General features: G+C 44.0%; 1 protein-coding gene across 1 annotated transcript in view; it reads right to left on the bottom strand.

The window, feature by feature from the left end:
• Nucleotides 1–8,755, bottom strand: part of MBOAT7 (membrane bound acylglycerophosphatidylinositol O-acyltransferase MBOAT7) — a 118,513-nt gene extending 109,758 nt beyond the window's left edge. The window contains exon 1 of the mRNA XM_085616362.1: nt 8,594–8,755. The gene's annotated coding sequence lies outside the window, so the exon portion shown is untranslated. The remainder of the gene's footprint in view (nt 1–8,593) is intronic.
• Between the last annotated feature and the right edge of the window lie 10,993 nt (nt 8,756–19,748).

Raw genomic sequence — 19,748 nt, 5'->3', positions numbered from 1 at the left:
GCCGCAAATATTCCAATACAGTATACGGCTAACGGAATGGTGTTGTGAGACTTGTATGTGGAACACAGCACAATTTTGTACAGAATTGAAGTACATTGTATTGGAATATTTCCAGAGCCAATAGAAACTGCACCAAGTAACGTGCTTTGAATTGATCTGTGAGTAATATGGCAAGTTTTTTGGGCTAATCTGTTGAGAATATAAGTCCGGAGGAAGCTTGTGGTGTATGGATAAAACGTGTTGGCTGCGTAGATTTATTTCATGAAGAAAATTAAAGAACAATCAAGGAATTAATTTTTAACCACAAACTTGTCTCAAGATAAGTGAAACCTGTGTATATGGACTTAATGGAGTAACTGTGGGACGTGGTCTCTTTATCTTGATGATGTGTTATTGCTCGGGTATTTGACGGGGCGGACCCTGTGAGGTAGGCAACTTGTTGGTTACATGAGGGGAACTTGCTGGCTGATGTTATTAAGTAGTCATCAGCTGTCATTAGATTAGTCAGCAATATACCTGCGAGAGCTTTCGTGTACAGCCTTGTACACAACGCAAACTAGTTTAAATAAACTCCTTGAATCTAAGGGGAACCAGTTTAGTGAGAGTAGAATAGTGATTAAGCAAGCAATATTGCGGAAGGTGGTCTTCAAAAGGATCCAGAAAATTTTCAGTATTCAGTCAGTAGGAAACTGACATTTGATTTGAGAGCCTGACCGCTTGTACCACTAATTTAAAAGTAGTGTGGTGGACTAACCAGCTTCAAGGAGTCAGATTTGGCAAAGCCGATTAGGTTACTGAAGTGGTCTTGAGACGGAGGTTTTTGTGGAGTATGAAATCGAGGGATTATGCACCACTGTTCAGAATTTACATCTTACAGTTGAGCGTGTTTGATGAATTTACGCAGGCCTGACATGGTGTGCATAATTTCGGAGGAGGGATGAGGAGAAACTCAGATTTTTAGGGCTCAGTTTGTGATGATGATGATGATGATGTGACAGCCAGGATTGTAGGATTTTTATGGTGCTGTATAGTTCGGGGATGTCTACTGGAGAAACTATTTTCATGTAGAGTGGAGTGTAATCTTCGTAGAGCTGGAGTGAGAGGTCTTAATGGTTCAAGAAGAAAAGGAGTTGTTCCAGGTACACATTAAAGCCAGGGAAAGAACTGACTCCAGAGGAACTCCCTGTTGGATGGAATAGGGGTTTGACAGTACATTTGCAATTATCTGTTGGAAGCAGTTGTTCAGGTAGTATTCAAGCCACTTCTGTACAATATCGCCATATGTAGTTGATTAGATCTGTGATATAGGGAATGGGGCGAGGGCCAATATCTTTCACCAAGATAAGATTATTTATATATATGTGTCTTTGCCACATCTGTTCGTATAATCATTTGGAATGATGACCACACTTTTGATGTTTTACCCGTTAGGGTGCTGGTGAGAAAGAAACAGGCATCTGTTGCACTGGTGAGCTCAATTTTTCTGATTTTGTCCTGGAAGAAGATCAAGAGCTGTTCACAGATTATTTTTTTTCAGTTAATATTACTATGGGAGGTAAAGTGCATATGTTTTTAACAATAACAAAACTTTTATGGACGATTGTTTACCGTAACAATCTTGGATTCGATAGGCAGCACCTTGGCTTCAAATATATTTATTTCATAAACTTTGCTCTAGTTTCGGAGATCTGCAAGGTTTAGAACCAGGCGCGCAACACCCATTGGGCTCACCGGGCTTCAGTCCCCCCACCCCCCCCCCCTCCCGAAATGTGTCTCTAGTTGCCCGCCTGTTTAGAACAGACTGGTTTCTTCACCATTCTCTCTCTGTAGCTCCGAGATATTTCCTCTTGTGTAATTCTCTGAGGAAATATTGCAAGGAGGGGTTGCTATTCTGACTCATTCGTTTTAGCAGGGCTACTTCATCTGCTGGTTTCTTCAACTTGGTATTATATTGGTGTGCCAAAGAGGGTGCTTCCGTGTAATTTCTGGGAAGCAATAGTTTGGTGGCAATTTTATTTCCTAATTCCGATCTGTCTATATTACTCATGTTCCTCACCCACACTTTTTACTTCTTTACATGCCCCTTTCTTCATCACAGAAAGCAAGAAATTATATATGGATGAAACCAGACTACAGATGTATCCTCATCTTTTTTTAGAGGACTGGAAACTAAAAAGAAAGTTTTCAGGAAACAGCAGTTTAACTTTTGCAACCACAAGCGTGAACGCACTTTGACTTCTGCAGCTCACCTTTTGCTCCCAACCCACTCATTCAGTTAGGAGAATACAGAGTAAAAGGCAGGCATTTCACAATAGACGGTAAAATGCAAGCCTTCCTGTAGCTCACAAGACCAAGTAAACAAAACCAGGCACCCTTGTCCTTGGTCATGGCAAAAACTCTCGCTATCTATGACAAGATACAAAATTGAAGGGATTAAAAAAAAAAAAAAAAAAAAAAAAGAGAAGATTTTGCTAAACTTTAGCCTGTCTTTCAAGCGGAGGTGCAGCTTTTCTGAAACCTAAACTTCCGTATGCAGTGCCTCTGAATGCTTGAAAAGTGCCTACCCATGGAAAAGGGGGTGACACTACAGGACTATCAAGGAGCTATTTTTTGGGGAGAAGGAAGAGTTCATCCTAAACTGAATGACAGATATAACAGCATTGCTGTTCTGTTTGCACATGGAGACGTCAGTCCATTGTCTAACTCCAATGCATCATACCAGTGAAGACTATTAACTACATTCTTGTATGATGATGTCAATAGTTACCTGGTGTGGCTCTTACATATGAAAAGAAAAGGTGCAGCTGTGTCAGATATTTGCATCTAGCTAATAAATAACTATTGATGGTTGGAGCTGCTGACCCAGACAGAATTTCACCTGAGTGAGTATATACCCACTATGAGCTTACACTAATTTTCCATATTCCACTGCTTCCTCCTTGAACAAAATGGGCTAACGCATTATATGTTTGCAAGACTATTCCTCCTGCTCACCCTGCGTAGGGAGCACTGGCCAGAGTGCTCTCATAGGCTGAGGTTGGAAGGTGGGAACTTTAGCCAAGCCTCGGTCACAACTCCATCTGCTCTCCCTAGCTCATGACAGCATATCCTAGTAACCTCACACTACAGTAGTTTGGGGTACGCCACTCCTTATCTTCTTGACATACTTTATGGCAGTAAGCTTACTTGAGATAGGTATTTATTTATTTACTTGAAGGCGATCGTGTATGCCTCGGGACAGTTAACCTGTGGAGGAGAGGACTCATGGTCTACTTTACGATCTACTGCCTCTACCCTCGAGTGGTCCTTCCACACATCCACCCCTAAATTCATTCTATGGCCGACTTACCCTCATAACTGCCCGTGTTTACCACATCACAAAAAGTCCTCATATCATGAGTACTCACTGAACTTCTCAGAATATCCAACTTGTCTCGTTCCCACCCATTTTTGACCTCGTCCATATTATTTCTGTAGGCCACTCTTTTTTTTTTTAATTAGCGGCCTATCCATGGCCTTAATTACAACGATCAAAGCTAATTTGGCCTTACGACAACTTTCATTAAACCAGGAATGCCGATATTGTTTATTGTTCCAGATTCTTTTGTTCGGGCAAAAGAAATTGGCCATAGTAGTTGTCAGTCTAGTGAGGTTTAAGGCTACTTTCCGATGTACAGTTGAGGTGTCATCAGCTAAAGCAGATTGCATCGCAATCGTAATAATCGGGATGATGGTTTGGTATAGGGAGGATAACTTTTCTTGTGATTGACATATGTCCACCCATCGAACTCTCTTCCTACAGTTGGTAAGGGTTAACCTATCATCAGCTGATGATGCAGGACCAGATACACTCCCAGGGCAAGACGAAACCATCTCTAGAATCAAGGCATTGTGGTTGCAGTCATGCCGAGGCACAATCTTAAAATCTACTACCCTGTGCCAGGATTTTGTGTCTATCAAGATATAATCTAAAAAAAAAAAAAAAAGGGATGCATGCCCAGTTCTATTGAAAGTGAGTTCACACGGTGAATCAGATTTTGTTCTACCATTACGTGCCCTCAGTGAATGTTTTAATGCAAGAGAATTCATCTGGAGCACCAAAGGGGTCCAGACTCTTACTAACTGACTAGTGGTCTCAGGGATATCCCAGTCTTCATTGGGATTGCCTCCATTCAGGAGCTCATATTGGCAATTAAAATCCCCACCAAGAATCACCAGGCAATTATCAGGGATAATAGACATTAGCCCATCAAGTGTCCTTGACTCTTGACTGCGACTAACCGGTCTAGAGTAAACATTGATTAGAGCAATTGTAATCCTAGATGGAAAATAAAGAAGAATACATAAGATGTCATTTGAGAGTGTCTCCATCTGTTTTACTACACAGCCCAGATGTACACCAACCCAAATGCAAAGCCCCCCTGAAGGCCTCCCCTTTCCCCCCCCCCAATGTTGCAGCTACACTATACGATGCGTAGCCTATTTTAGAAATATCCTCCCTAGCCCAGGTTTCCTGGAACATACAGACCTCATATTGCTCAATAAATACCCCCCATTCAGGATTATCCATCTTGGCCATTAGTCCAGCTACGTTTCAAGATAAAACCCGCAGCCTTGGTGGATCCAAACGGCTACCTGTGATGGTGGGGATGGTGTTTATAAGGCCTCCACTGCACTCAAATCTGGCATCTGGACAATCTCATTGGATACATTTAGAGGTAGTCTAGTTGATGTGGCCTTGTTGTGCCTATCAATTTCTTTCATTCTGTTGCCGCACAACTTCCTACAGGTCTCAGTCCACCTACATGGCATACTGTGTTCGGGGACCTCCCCCAGGTGAACAATTCTCCCGTCGCTCTCTCTGAAGATGGGATACCTCTAACCAGTATCTTTCGAGTGTGACTCAGTCCAATTCCTCTAGACCCCGATATCTATTTGAAGTTGGTATGTTAAAAAAAAGTTGCCTGGGTCGTTCATGATCTAAATTAACAGGTTGATAGATCTGATTCAATTCAACATATCCCCTCCCAACCCTTCTGCCATCTAGTATGCGGGGGTCTCCACGGAGGGTAAAAATAGCCCAACGGAAAGGCCCTTATGGCCCCCTCCTGTCTAAAATCGTCCCTGCTTAAGATTGTTCTGGCAGCCAGTGGATTTCTAAAGGTGATCAGAAGATGCACAGGGAGACTGTATTGTGATCTCCAACCCACACAGCCAACTCTACGAGTTAGGAGGATCTCTCCTGCATCCTTGTAAGAAAATTGCCTCTGTTTGGCAAGCCAGAACATACATTTATTTTTTAATTCCTGATGTGATTCACTATAACCCCTCACAAGCTCTGGTACACCTGTTAAAACAACAACGTATGGGGTTGAGGAGGGTGGAATATTAATGCATGGCTGGGCTTGCTTTTCATTACTGGCTTCTGTACGCCGAACGGATCCTTCACCCTCCCACTGTCTGCGCTCCCTGCATTGCTCATTTTCATGTGCTAGTGGGGGGTTTAAATTAGCCCTACTTACATTTGTAGAGCACTGATTGACTTGATTTGAGGCATTAACAGAGGGTTTTTTTCGTACAGGTGGAGAGTCAACCCTGTTAGTGCTAGATGCAACCTGTGCTTCCTGGCCACCAACATTCTCATTACCCCCATTCGGGACCCCTTGATTGCCTATCCGAGCCTCAAACAGCAATGCCAACTTATCAACCCGTTCTAGCAACAATTTAAGCTTGTCCTCCACAATGATCCTAACTTGAGCTTGTGAGTCCGCCACTAAATTTGTGACCCATGTTGGATGTTCATTGTCTACCATTAGGCAACTGGATGCTCCTCCCTCCCCAGTGTCACTGGTGACCATTATTTCCTCAGTACCCTTCTTCCGTTTCACCCCTGAGTTTTCCTTTTTTCACGGGGCTTGGTGGATCAACCCTCGGATGCAAATCAGAATTGGATAATTCATCTGAGGTCACACATCCCTCTGGATGGACTTTGGGAAGATCACTAGCCAGAGTTACTGGAGCATATGTGGCATCCAAGTATGTCAGAGGAAAAGCTGAATTTGAGGTTAGCGATAGCAGTCTTTCAGTCAGTTCAATTTCAGTAGCCACCGCTCCTATTGCCCTCTGTAGCATCATATCAAAAGAAGTGGGATGGGCTTTGGGCATGGGTTGTGGAAGTATCACCCGCTTATCAGCACAGGTTTGCTTCTCCCCTTTGTTCTGCTTATTATTTGGGATATTCTGCTTAATTGCTGTGTGTAGAATATATAGGATCACTTCTTATGTTCCAAGATGACAACAGAGGACCAGCAGTTAGGTGGGCGTTATAATAAACCACTCGGGCCAAGAGGGAGAACATAAAAAAGTGGTTCAGTGGAGCAAATGCGTGTGCTGCAAAGGATGAAGGCACGGACCTCAGACCATACGATGTCCAAATACCAGGTCCACTTGTTCCAATGGGAGAACTCAGGAGGGTGGCCCGACCCGGCCCAGCCCAGCCTCTTCCGACCGCTGAAGTATTTGACGCGCCTCCTGGGGCGGAATGCAGGAGTCAGTGGTGGTGTCAGGAAGCTACAAGAGAGCCTGGGGCTTGGAGTCCTGGTTTGCACCGCCTCGCTGGCAGGCAAAGCAGTGGCGGCAGGTAACTGATACTGAATAGACTTCTCCAGAAGTTTCGATGCTCCTAAGGAATGTGGTAGAAAAGGGAGGTTCAGATAATCATAGCCCTGTGCCTGTCAATAAACATGAGGGGCAGTGATGCTGCAGGCTCCTGCCATGCAGTCGAAACAAGGTAAAATAAATAAGGCACCGCTACTGCGGATACTTATGAGTAGGATGTGTCCACGACTCCCGTCGTGCACTTCCAAGAAGGAAAGAAAATAACTGAACCACGTTTGCAGTCTGCTACGCAAATCGGTGTATGCGGCTCCTGCATTACACCAGGGAAGGCAACAAAGAGAGAATGAACCGCAACTGTGGTTTGTGAGGCAAAGACGGTGCAACAGGCTCCTGCCGTGTGCCAGTGGGATTTGCGAGTAGTAAAAACTGAGTTTGCTATTTCTCTGATAATTCGACACTTACGGCTCCTGCCGTGTGCCCACAACATAAATATTAATAATGTGCTTCTTGTTTCCTATATAGCACTGAATATGATACTTCTGCTGGTCTAATCACGGTTTACTGTTGATCAATGTAGTTGTACCTAATTGACTTTGGAAGGATGGAGCATGAGTTTGCCTACCTGGGAATTCAAGCTGTTGCCTATAGAACTATGAGCTATTTTGCAGACTTTTAATTACAACAAATAGTTCTACATCCATAAACAAATGTGAGGGATTACTTAACTACCGTTTACAATGCAATGCGACTGTCTGTGGGTAAATAATATATGGAATAAAGTAGCCGCTGTCATACATCATAAGGATATTGCAAGTCACTGAGGAGTTCTGTCGCCATACAGAGGAACAATGCGAAGGCTGGATGCATTTATAAGACTATGTAACTCAGCTACCTTGTGATATCTTTTTAAAGTCTGGCATAGTGTATTTTATTCATTGTAACACATGGGCATACTGTCTTCCTTCCCTAACACTGGTTAAATCATCTGCGTCTTGCTCTTTCGCATAAGCATGGTTACAGACATGGAAAATAAAAAGCACAAACTGTAATGTGAAATTCCACACACCAAAAAGCATTTAGTAACGTGTTAGCAACAAAAAAAAGATATAGTATCAAATTAATGAAAGTAACATTTTAAAAAAAATTACATAGCTCAAAATGTCTCGAAGGATTCGGTATATCCTGTAGTGTGAAAAAAAATTATCATATTCCCATAAATATCATTTTTTCAGATCGTTACTCCTTTAAGAAAGAATGAAAGTAAACCGACAAGTTAATCGACTATTTTCGGGATAACTCCTTCATATATTCAAGGCTTGGCGTGTTCGTTAATTCTCTCTCCTAATCGGTAAAAGCCCGGAAGCGCAGTTGAACCCCTTCGGAGAGTTGGCAGTAGAACTGGAGGACAGTTTTAGTTGTGCAAGTCAGAGACCTTTCACTACCTACCTGGTACTCTGCAAGAGCAGTAAATACGTTGCAATAAGGCTATGCTAATACTGGCGACAAAGGGCTCGTGGGATGCTTTATTCCAAAGGTTGCTGAATCGAACTGGCATGTTATGCAGGTTATGTTTTTTTAGGACGAATAGATGCGAACGCATCACACCGATCCTAGTTAAACTGCAACGCAGTTAAAAGGTATGTTGTCCCACATGTCCCTCCCAAACTTTCTGGGACAATGATTCCATGTAACTAAAACGGTCATTCATTTATGACAGGACATAAGAGACCTGTGTGTCAAACACTCATAATAAACTGATTAAACCCATATTAAAGAAATCACACAATCAATAGTCTCTCCCTCGGCGGTCACCTCCAGGTTTCACATTAATCCCTGCAACAAGCACGCTAACACATTCAGTTATCTCAAAGCCAGCACTACACAATGAGGTGTACGGGAGCAGTGTGCACATCACATGGATGTACAAAAATGAGACTCAGCAGAAGAAGCACCCCGGATGTGCGGCGCCGCTCACCTTTCTCGCGTCTCCACTCCAACGTTATCAACCGTACATGCTGTTGCACTCTAGGTGGTTTATCTGCCCGACTCCGAGAAAATGGGAAGTTGCTGCTGTGGGTGCAGCACCGACGCTGCCTAGAATCACTTCCTGGTGGTCGCCGTCCCGCCTACCTCCCACACACTGTGTCAGGATTGGCTGACCTAAGCCCTCGAGCTCCATTCAATTGGACACGCAGAACGTCAAGGTGGAAGCTGCTCCTCCTTTCATACCAGAGCTTGCCTAGTCCGTTCTGTGTCTATTTCTTATCAGCTGTACTGAACAACTAAAAGTGATTGATACTTTAATTTTCTTAATCACTTGCGCTGTGTTCTTTTCTCGGACATGAGAGTAACGGAGTTGGTTGAGAGCGTGCTGCGAAGATCTGTTGATGCTCCTTCACGCCGGATTCAAATTCTGGCAGGATTTAGCAGGCACAATGTTTGCTCATAGCAAGGTTGAATTGAAATTGCAGTTATCTAGCGCTTACTAACCCTGAGCAGGTGTTGGAACACTTAACAGCGAGTAGCACGGGAGCACAAAGTTAGCTAATGGTCAGTCCATTGGTTATTGGAGTTAGTATTGCATGCTAAAGGCTCCATGCATTTCGTCCTTGTGGTACATGAGTGATGGTAGAGCATTGTGATATCCTGAAAATTGTAGGGGTACATTATATTCATGAATAGTTCGAACCCGCATATATTCTTATGTGTGTTAATTTTAGTTAGTAACGTGTTGTAATAACCAATGGTAAATTAAGTGCTAGAATGAGTCGAGCCATTCGAGAAAAGTAAAATGGCATTTAGATGGAATCATGTAATTCTTGAGGTTAACTGCAAGTGCTTAGAGAGGTAGTTCATATGTAATGTAATGCATTAAATGTAAACGTGCACCATATTAAAGTTGCACATGCAGTGATGATTGATTTTGTTTTACATGTGATGAAATTTAGCACTTTATATTATGAAAGGCCTATTCGTTTCTTATGTTAGCTAAATTTTGTAGGCCTGAAATGTATTTTCCCTTGTAAAGCTCTCATTTGGAAACAGTCAGCGAAGTTCATGTGCGTGCAAGGTTGTTCTGTTCTCAGGTTTCTGTTGCAGGTGCAAGGACATCGTCCTCGTTAGTTAGAATAACACTTTTGTTTTAGGAGTTAGTTATGGAGGAGACCTGCTACAAAGTATTCAGGAATGCCGATAATTGGGAGCCGATACTCTTTCGTGCTGAAGAAGCCTGAGACCCAAGGGCACTTCAACCGTTGCTGAACCAAGTACAAGTTTTGGTAGAAAATTACCTACAAGAGGTGCCTGGCCAGAGGAGGTGTTTCAGGGGCGTGTTCTATCAATTGCGCATTTTGTATTAAGGACAGTGCCCTGTGGGTTAGGGCGGCAAATGCTAGCGGAGAGCAGAGAGAGACGTTAGAGGGGTAGAAGGAAGACATCGATCTTCAAGAGAAAGACTTAGAACAAGTTCTGTAGCTGTGGCCACTGACCCTTACAACGTATTGTCTTGCAAGGCTCAAATAAAAAAGGTCACCTCTGCGTGCTTTGGAAAGCTTTGCATGATACATAAAATTCTCCCTTTTCTGCCCGTGGACACATGTAGGACCATCATTCACGCTCTTCTAACATCACACTTGGACTATGCAAACAGTCTGTATGTGGGAGCACCGGCCTATTTGATTAAACGCCTGCAGATTGTACAGAATGCAGCAGCAAGGCTGATATGCAATATCCCCTATCGTCACTCAATCTCTTCTCATCTAAAAAAGCTACATTGGTTGCCTGTGACTAGCCGCATACAGTTCAAATCCCTGGTCCTGACATTTAGAGCAATAAAAGGTCAAGGGCCTGCATATCTCAGAGCCAGACTCAAGCTTGCCCAGTCCAATTGATCACTTAGATCAAATCATCTTTGCCTCCTACGCTCTCCCCGATTTTGTTGCTCCACAATGGGGGGCAGAGCCTTTGCAGTTATTACTGCTAAATCATGGAACAGCCTACTACTATCTCTGCGTATGATTGAATCTGAATGCCTGTTTCGGCGCAATTTAAAAACCTGGCTGTTCTCCAATCCTTAGCCACGCTGAGATACTCATGACTGCCCACTGTCCATAGCGCCGGGACACTCCCGTTGGGGTAGCTGCGCGCTTTATAAGCTTAAAAAATAAATAAATAAATAAACGTGTGTGTACTTCTTAGGAAGTCTTCAGGAGTTGACACCTTTTCTTGATCTTGCCTAGCAAATGTTAAGTAGGGGATGTCACCTTAGTGATAGTGTAGGGATAGATTAACAGATTTCTTTTTCAGCCACTAATGAAGACTAATCTAGATGTTTAAGCCGTCATTGCTTGTTTAGTCTTCTTGGAGTTCCTCATTCTTTTCATATTGCATCGGATTAGACTAATTCGTAGGATGAACTTTGTATTAGTGCCCCTGTATTATTTCAACTTCGTCATTCGTCATGAGGTGCTTGAATGTTCAGTTGTTTTTGGCTTTGTAATAAAACCCCTAAATTTGAATTTGGAGTTAGTGATCTTTTCCGAGTCTAAATTGATTGGTCCATGTTAGATAGAATTGACTGTATGATTTTTCCCCTTTACACTTTTCAGCAGGCAATAAAGATCCAGTCGACCAAGGATTCTAAGAGAAGATTTTAGGGTAGAATCCGGCGGCATTAGTTGGTGGCGAGAGGATGGTCGTCTCTGTAGTAAGGGGAGACGTAGAGAAGGATAGTCATTGAGTCTCTATAGAGCCCAAGTGATGGGCATCCATGGATGGTGAGCGGAGGACGACGGCGTTTGATGGAAACCGACGGAGAGTGACGGTGCAGCGGAATCAGCAGTTCGTGGTAGAGTGAGTATGAATAGGGATGTGTGTCTGTTAGATTGCGGTATTCTTTTGATTGTGTGATATCTTGCGGAGTTGGAATGAGAGTTGAGTGATTGTGGTTTCGGGCCAAACGCGTGCGGTCCATGAGATTTGATTTTTGATATCCCGGGATAAGAGATTGTGGTGTAGAAGACACCCAGAGTTGAAATTGTCTGACCAGTGATTGTGGGAGTCATGAGACGTTGTTGACTGACACACCAGTGAAAGGGAAACGTGTGTGTGAGTGCGTGAGTAACCGACGATGGTCGTGAGTTACTGCATGTGGAACATTGAGTGATTGGATCCTATAGATTAAGTACATGACTGTCCGGCCGTTCGTGGGCAGATAGTCTGAGGAAGTTGTCCGGTCATTTCGTGGACAGACGGTTGCCAGAGTTGAAGTCGACAATTGTGTGAGACTATTCGGTCGTTTGGTGGACAGTCAGAGAAGTGACTGTTCAGTCGTTTGGTGGACAAACAGTTATTTCATTGTATGAGAGAGACGCGTGAGTGTGCGAGAGACAAATTGTAAAGGAGGGGAACTGCTGCACGAGGAGGAAGAGTGATGTCAGAGGGTGTCACGCTGCGATAGGTCGGTTGGTGTGAAGCCGCGCTGGTATTGGTGGAGTGACATCAGGAAGTAAAACGAAAACGCTGTGTGTAAAAGAAAGTTGATTTCACCATGAAATGTTTTAAAGTTTTACCTGATATGTGTAGAGGAGATAAAAGGGTGGTCACTCGAGGAGGGGAAGAAGCTCCTCCTGAGGATATCCCAGCCCATTACATCGCTCCGAATGTGGAATTGCATACCATAATTTGGCTCGAAAATTGTTATAAAATGACTGAAAAAGAGGGTGAATTGGCTTTTCTGCGTCATGGCACTTTCAGGTTGGAGGTGTTGTACCAATTGAAAACAGTGATGTCTTCATTACGGCCCTTACCCAGACCGACACAGTTTGAGGCGCTACACGCATGGATAAGAGCAGCACATGACAGGAAAAGGGACCGAAGTCAGGAAAGGGTGAAAAAGTTGATCAGGGCGTTTCCAGATGCGCGATGGGATGCATTGGAGAAGAGATTGAGGGTGGAAACTATTGAGGGGGATAGGCTATTCCTGTTGATGGTGAAAGTAGGATATACTCAGAAGAAGTGTGGCGAGGAAGACGAGAGTGACACAGATGACAGCTTGTTAGAAAGACTGCTATCAGAAAGACCAACTCAATTTAATCCAAATTCAGAAGAGGGAAAGGCAGTATCAATAGAGGGGATTGGAGAATCGCAGACTCAACCTAGTGCAAGAGTAGTTGGAAAAATCTCGACAGGAACAGAAGGGATGGGAACACAGACACCAGCAGGTACCAAAGCTAACGGAGTTACAGGTGTTACAAGGTTACCGAATGCTCTTACAGTGCCGATTACCATTGACCCCATAGTGTCAGTATATGACCCAGATCAGGTAAGAAATGGAAGTCTAGCACAGTAAGCAGCAGGAGAGGGGACTGGTTCTGGAGAGAATGGCATAGTGAGTGGAATAGCTCCTGATGGAGCAGGTAGTGCAAAATGTTGTATACCTCCTCTATTTTGCATGAAAGTATTAATTGAATAACCTACTAATAATAATTTATTAATGGTGTGCTGTGATTTATTATAACTAATCTGTTGCATACACAAATTACACGTGAGAACTTGCTATTTGCATGGCAAAATAACTCTAATAACTAAAATACGTACGCACATTAATAGTAGTATATGTGGTAATTAAATATCGCATGATTTAGGTTGCTTTTGTGACGTTTGCATCTTCGTGGAGGACCGTGAAGGTGAATATATTGCTTTAAATGTCGCTATATGCTAGGAAAATACTAATACATAAAGGGATTAGTAAGGGTATAACTTTAGAAGCATCCTTTCTTTGTATTAATTATCCTTTTGTGTTTGTTTCGCTTAAGTTGACATTTGGGCCTATTGAAACATGGCGGCAGAAACCGAGTTCAGAAGTAACCACCGTCTCGTGAAGCGGGAAGTCTACTGCGCAGACTCGGCTGGCTCTGTGAACTTCCTAACGACCTCTATTCACCCTGTCCCTGTCAAGGATAGGTTATTGGTGGACTGCCAAGACCCCGAACTCCAGAAACTGGTATAAATGAACAATGGACTCTTACAACTAGAAGTCGAAACTTTGCAACAATCAGTATTGGATCATCACCGGAAACATATCAGCAAAATCCATGTGAATGTGGACTGACCAAAAATCAGACGTTTGCCCCAACCAATAAAAATCATTCTCCTCCCAAAAATGTTTCATGTTATCCCGAAATTTATTATAAAAAGAATAGTAGAATATGGAGGGGTAAGCAGCTACTTTTCCACATTCGGCGGTTACTATGACTGCACACCCTCTTTGACCCCACAGGCGATGAAGGATGCTGGCACGACTTCTGGTCCTTTGACGATCTTTGGAACTGTACCGTGCTGAGCAAAGGACTTTCGGACGCTGAGTTCTGGCCTGCTTATTTGGACAATTTAACGACAAAATTCGGTTATGCAGAGCAAATGAATTAGAGAAAACCCAGATAGCCAGAATAGGTAAATATGATGTTCTGTGATTTAACTAAATTGATCTAGAAATTCTAAACTTTTGAAGAGACAAATGCTAATATTAATTACAATGAAATTTTAGATAAACAAATATTGAGTAACAGAAATTATGAGTTTGTGGTTCTTCGTTAAAGAGAATTAAGGATTCTGAGTCTTAAATGTGTTTTAGCTGGTTCTAAATCACCATCAACCAATCCAACTAATTGGTCTGTCGACCAAGTGGGCGGAGTGCCTTGATGTTTAGGATTAGGAATCTATAGGTGACGAATGTTAATGTATATTTTGTAAAGTAACTTTTCCTTCCCTATAGGTTATAAGGTACCCCACCCACATGTCCAGCGCATCGTTTCCCCTCCTGTGTGCAGACCTGTGAAAGAGAACGCGCGAGTGTTGGTGTTATGGGCCCCACCAATGAATGCGTGTGTGAATGAGTTAGTGTGACGGCGGGTCTGCAACGCAGGGAGGATAACTGTGCTCTTTCTATTTCCCCCGGCTTTTTGTGCTGGATCACTCCCCTTCTGAGACCTACAGAATCAAGTACGCCATTGCCAGCCACTGCAGACCCCTCTAGAGGCCAGGTGGATGTAAGAACAGCGAGACCAAGGTCTTTGGTAGAGTCACGCTCTGATAGGATGTGGGAACCACCAGTAAGAGGCCCTAATGATAGGACGACAGGGGATTGGGATCACGGGAATTCGGGAAGCCGACCAGTCCTTGGGAACATGGCAGAAGGGAACCGATGTGGAAACCAGAGCAGCAAGAATGGGGAATCAAGTGGTGCATCTAGTCGAGGGACCCTGAAAGTTGCTATAAGAGCAAAGGTGTTGGATGTGATGATGTTAAAGGCTGAAGTGGATGAGATAATTAGCGGGAACCTGCCTTTGGAAAGAATGGGACTTTATGAACCAGATGAGTTGCTGTTTGTAGCAAAGGGTGTAACTCACAAGGCAAGGACAGCACATGAGAAACGGACAGATTTGGCAAAGAGATATGAAGTGGATCTGTCCAAAACGAAGATGTTGCAGGGAAGTCACAGGTTGCAGTACAGTTATCAGGAATTGGAGGAGAAGAGAGTCATAGGGTTGATAACTCACATTTGAGAATTGATTGTGGGGATACGTGCATGGAGCATGCTTGATAAGTGTGAGGAAAGATGGTCCAAGAAGAAGAGTACTAAAAAGAGTGTAGGAGAGACGCCGCCTCCAGGAGGGGGAATAATAGGCGTGGAGAATTATCCTTTGTGAGAGGTACAGAATGGAGGGTATGTGCATGTGCCTTGGAGTAGAGGTGATTTGGCTGCGTTCATGAACAAATTTCCTCGGCTGAGGGAGAAACTTGTAGAGTGGTACAAACAGGTTGACCGTTTTGTTAAAATCTCAACAGTGTTGTGGGTTGACCTGAACACATTGTTTGATATCGTAGTACTAAGTGATTTGTGGGCAGCTTGTAAGGTTGCAGTTGATTGGCCAATTTCTGAACCAGATAGGGATTCTGTTACCAATGGTCCTTCACCCATTGTTATGAAAAAGTTTGAACAGGTAATTACATGGCTGAAATCCAAAATCTCACCGCAAGATATAGATTGGGTTAAAATAGATCGAACTGTACAGGAACCGACAGAGTCTGTACACAAGTACTATGAGAGGCTTTTGAAAGCCATTAAGCAGTACAGTGGACTAGACACATTAGACCCCAAAGATATGGGACAGTTCATATCCAAGTTCGTCTTAGGTCTGAGGTCAGAAGTCAGAAGTTAGCTTCATGATTAAACAGCATTTGATCTGCTGGCAGAACAAGTCAGTGGAAGAGATACTGCGGTATGCCAGGTACTGCAGCGACGAAGTGGACTCAATATGAAGGAAGCTTAAGGACAAGCTAATGCTGGTCCATATGCAAAACGCTGATGGGGGAGTCCAGACACAGTCAGGAGGAGGGACGTTAGGGCGAAGACGGGGAAACAATCAAGGAGGGACCCAGAATGTGCAGGGTCAAGGGAAAGGGAAACTGGTAGACCCCAAGACAGGGATGGACGTGGCAACACTGAAAAAGACCACTGAGTGTCACATTTGTCACAAAATAGGGCATTGGAAGCACAAGTGTAGATTGAATTCAGCAAACCAGGTGCAACAAGAGGAAGAGACAGGGCAGGTATCGGAGGTCGCCAACACAGTAACAAGACCCAGGTCCATGCAAGGGGGGACATTTGGCCAGCAGGTGCAAATTCCGCAACCTCCGAGAATTCCACAAGGGAATCGAATGTACCAGCAGATGCCCCTTTTCGAGAATTATGATGAGTACAGCTCAAACCCATTGAAATGACGTGCACTCTTGGGGCAGTCTTGAAGGTGGACCAGAGGGGACCGTTTGTAGAGGCGGATGTTGACGGTCATCCCACCACCTTTTTGGCTGATACTGGTGCTACCCGTTCTACTGTAAGATCTGCAGTAGTTCCCAACCTACCCCTCTCGGGACAATCAATCCAAGTCGTAGGAGTGGCAAATAAGAAAATGATAAATCCATTGACCGAGCCGATTCCTGTGAGAATAGGAACCTTTCGAGATCGACACCAGTTTGTAGTGTGCGACTCAAGTCCAGTCTGTTTGCTGGGACGCGATCTGTTGTGGAAGCTGAATTGTACCATCTACTGCACGCCCAAGGGAGTTGAAGTACAGACAAAGGACGATGATGCCACCTTTAAGGTTGCAAATCAGCATCTGTACATAGAGTACATAGAGATGTATCCTAGGTTAACAGTGGAAGAGCTTCCACTTGACCTCTGTTTCATTGGAGGTGTGGGATTTTACAGGAGAAGAGATTGGACTGATCAAAGGTGTTGAGCCCGTTAAAATCCAGGTTAAGCAAAATGTTGAGTTCCCAAGAATGCCCCAGTGTAATCTGACACCTGAGACAATTGTAGGGATTAAGCCTGTAATCGATTCCATGATTCAGCAAGGGATCTTGAAAGGGATAAGAGGCAGTCCATGCAACTCACCCATCATGGGATTGCAGAAACCAAGCGGGAAATTCAGAATCGTGCAAGACCTGCGAAAGGTTAACACGATTGTGGTTCCATGCTGTCCAGTGGTACCGAATCCATCAGTGATACTATTCCAGATTTCACGTGAAGCTGAGTGGTTTACTGTGATTGGCTTGTGCCAAGCATTCTTTTCGATACCTTTACACAAGGAAATCCAATATTTGTTTGCTTTCCGGCTCGAAGACCGTGTGTTAACGTGGTGTCGTATTCCTCAAGGGTATACAGAGAGTCCATCGATCTATAATCAGATCCTGAAAAAGAATCTTGAGAGTCTCGTATTGCCACAGAATTCAGTTCTCGTGCAGTACATTGATGACCTCCTCATTGCGTCAGAAACGGAGGACGCTTGCAGGATCGACACGATTGCCTCACTGAATCATTTAGCGGAGAATGGACACAAGGTGTCCCCAAACAAGTTACAGTATTGTTTGAGTGAGGTTCAGTATTTGGGTCATCTAATTGAGAAAAGCAAGAGAAACGTGTCACCACACCGGATTGAGGCAATCATGAACATGACAGTGCCTACCACTTAGAAGGAAGTCAGAATGTTCTTGGGGATGGTTGGCTACTGTAGCCAATGGATTCCCAATTTCTCACTGAAGGTGAAGCCATTGCAGAGGCTGATGCACAAGGATGTGAGTGAACCGGTACCATGGAACCACGGCTGTCTGATTGTATTCCTGGAGTTGAGAGAGGGCCTGTGTCGTGCTGCGGCTTTGGGAATGCCTGACTACAACTAGCCCTTTTCATTGTTCTGTTATGATCGAGAAGGTTGCGCATTGTCAGTTCTGACTCTGAGTCATGAAGGTGTCCGTAGATCAGTTGCCTGCTTTTCAGCTACTTTAGATCCAGTAGCTTCAGCGTTGCCCGGATGACTCAAATCCGTTGCTGCAACAGGTGTCAGCATTGAAAGGTGTGAGAGCATTGTCATGAGTCACCCACTAACAGTGTATGTTCCGCATTCTATTGAACTTTTGATGACGAGGACTAAACCACAGCACCTGACAAACAATAGACTCACAAACTATGAGCAAGTCATACTTGCCTCGGAGAATGTGACTCTGAAAAGGTGTTCTGTTTTAAATCCTGCTACACTGATGCCATTGCCAAATGTAGATGATGAAGATTGGGAAGACCATGACTGTCTCGATGTAACTGAACTTTGCACCAAACTGATACCTGATATTGTTGATTAACCTCTGTCTGACCCTGATAAGATTTTCTTTGTCGATGATTCATGCTTAAGGGGCAATGTGGGTCATCTGAGAGCAGCGTTTGCTGTATCTACCATTATGGGAGTGGTTGATGCTGCTCGCCTAGAAGGAGTACACTCTGCCGAAATTATTGCCCTGACTCGTGCCTATCTGGCAGCTGATCAGATCCGAATCACCATTTATACCGACAGCCAGTATGGGTTTGGTGTGGTTCTCGATTTCGGACAGCTATGGTGGCACAGAGGTTTTCTGACATCATCTGTTTCTCCCATCAGGAATGGAGAATATGTGAAACAATTGTTGGAGGCCTTAAAACGTCCAGGGGAAATTGCGGTAGTAAAATGTGCAGCTCATTGTTACACTTGGAAATAAGTATGCAGACGAAGTTGCACGTTTCTGTGCTGAACAAGGGTGTATTTATACTGGAGATTACACAGGAGAGAGCCAAGAGAGAACCAAGCTCAGCATGATGTTAGCTATGGCTGACACTTGGGAGGAACTCAAGCGCCTGCAGGGCGGGGTTTCAGATCAGGAAAAGAATGTGTGGATCAAATCAGGATGTGAGATGGGAGATGTTGGCATTTGGGTTCCAAGTGATAGTCGAGCAATATTACTAGATGACCTATTGAACCCAATTGCAAGGCAAATTCATGGTGCTGTGCATCTAGGAAGGGAAGCAATGGTGCGAGTGTTCAGACTAACATGGTACAATCCACGATTGCGTGAGTTTGCTGAAGCGGTGTGTTATAGGTGTGTTACTTGTCAACAGATGAATGCTGGGAAGAAAACTGTGGTTGTGTTGAGTCGCATTGGAAAGTCAGGAGGACCTTTCAATAGGATGCAGCTTGATTTCATCGAAATGCCTAAGTGTAATGGATTGAGGTACATTCTAGTAGCAGTGTGTGTTTTTTCACGGTGGGTGGAAGCTGACCCAACACGAAGGTGTGACACCCTTACAGTAGCGAAGCTGTTATTGAGAAATTTATCCCAAGGTTCGGTTTTCCAATCTTGTTGGAATCAGACAGAGGAACACACTTCCGCAGCGAGATCATGAAGTTGCTTTCTGCCGCTTTGAATGTTGATCAGAGACTCCATTGTAGCTATCGGCCAGATGCTTCTGGGATAGCGGAACGGATTAATGGACCTTTGAAAGCACGGATGGCAAAAGTGTGTTCGTCTACATCTCTGAAATGGCCCGACGCATTGCCTTTGGTGTTGATGAGTGTTCGCAGTGTCCCAGATAGGAGGACCGGTCTTACCCCGCATGAGATCCTTACGGGGAGGGCGATGCGATTGCCAGCAGTACCGTCCACAGCTTTGATAAACATCACTAATGACTTAATCCTTGATTACTGCAATGAACTAGCTGATGTGGTCCGTTCTGTGTCTCCGCAGGTGTAAGATGCCGCTGTTCC

Source organism: Triturus cristatus, chromosome 7, assembly GCF_964204655.1.
Source record: "Triturus cristatus chromosome 7, aTriCri1.1, whole genome shotgun sequence".
Classification (NCBI taxonomy): Eukaryota; Metazoa; Chordata; class Amphibia; order Caudata; family Salamandridae; genus Triturus; species Triturus cristatus.
This window is presented reverse-complemented; position numbering and strand designations above follow the sequence as displayed.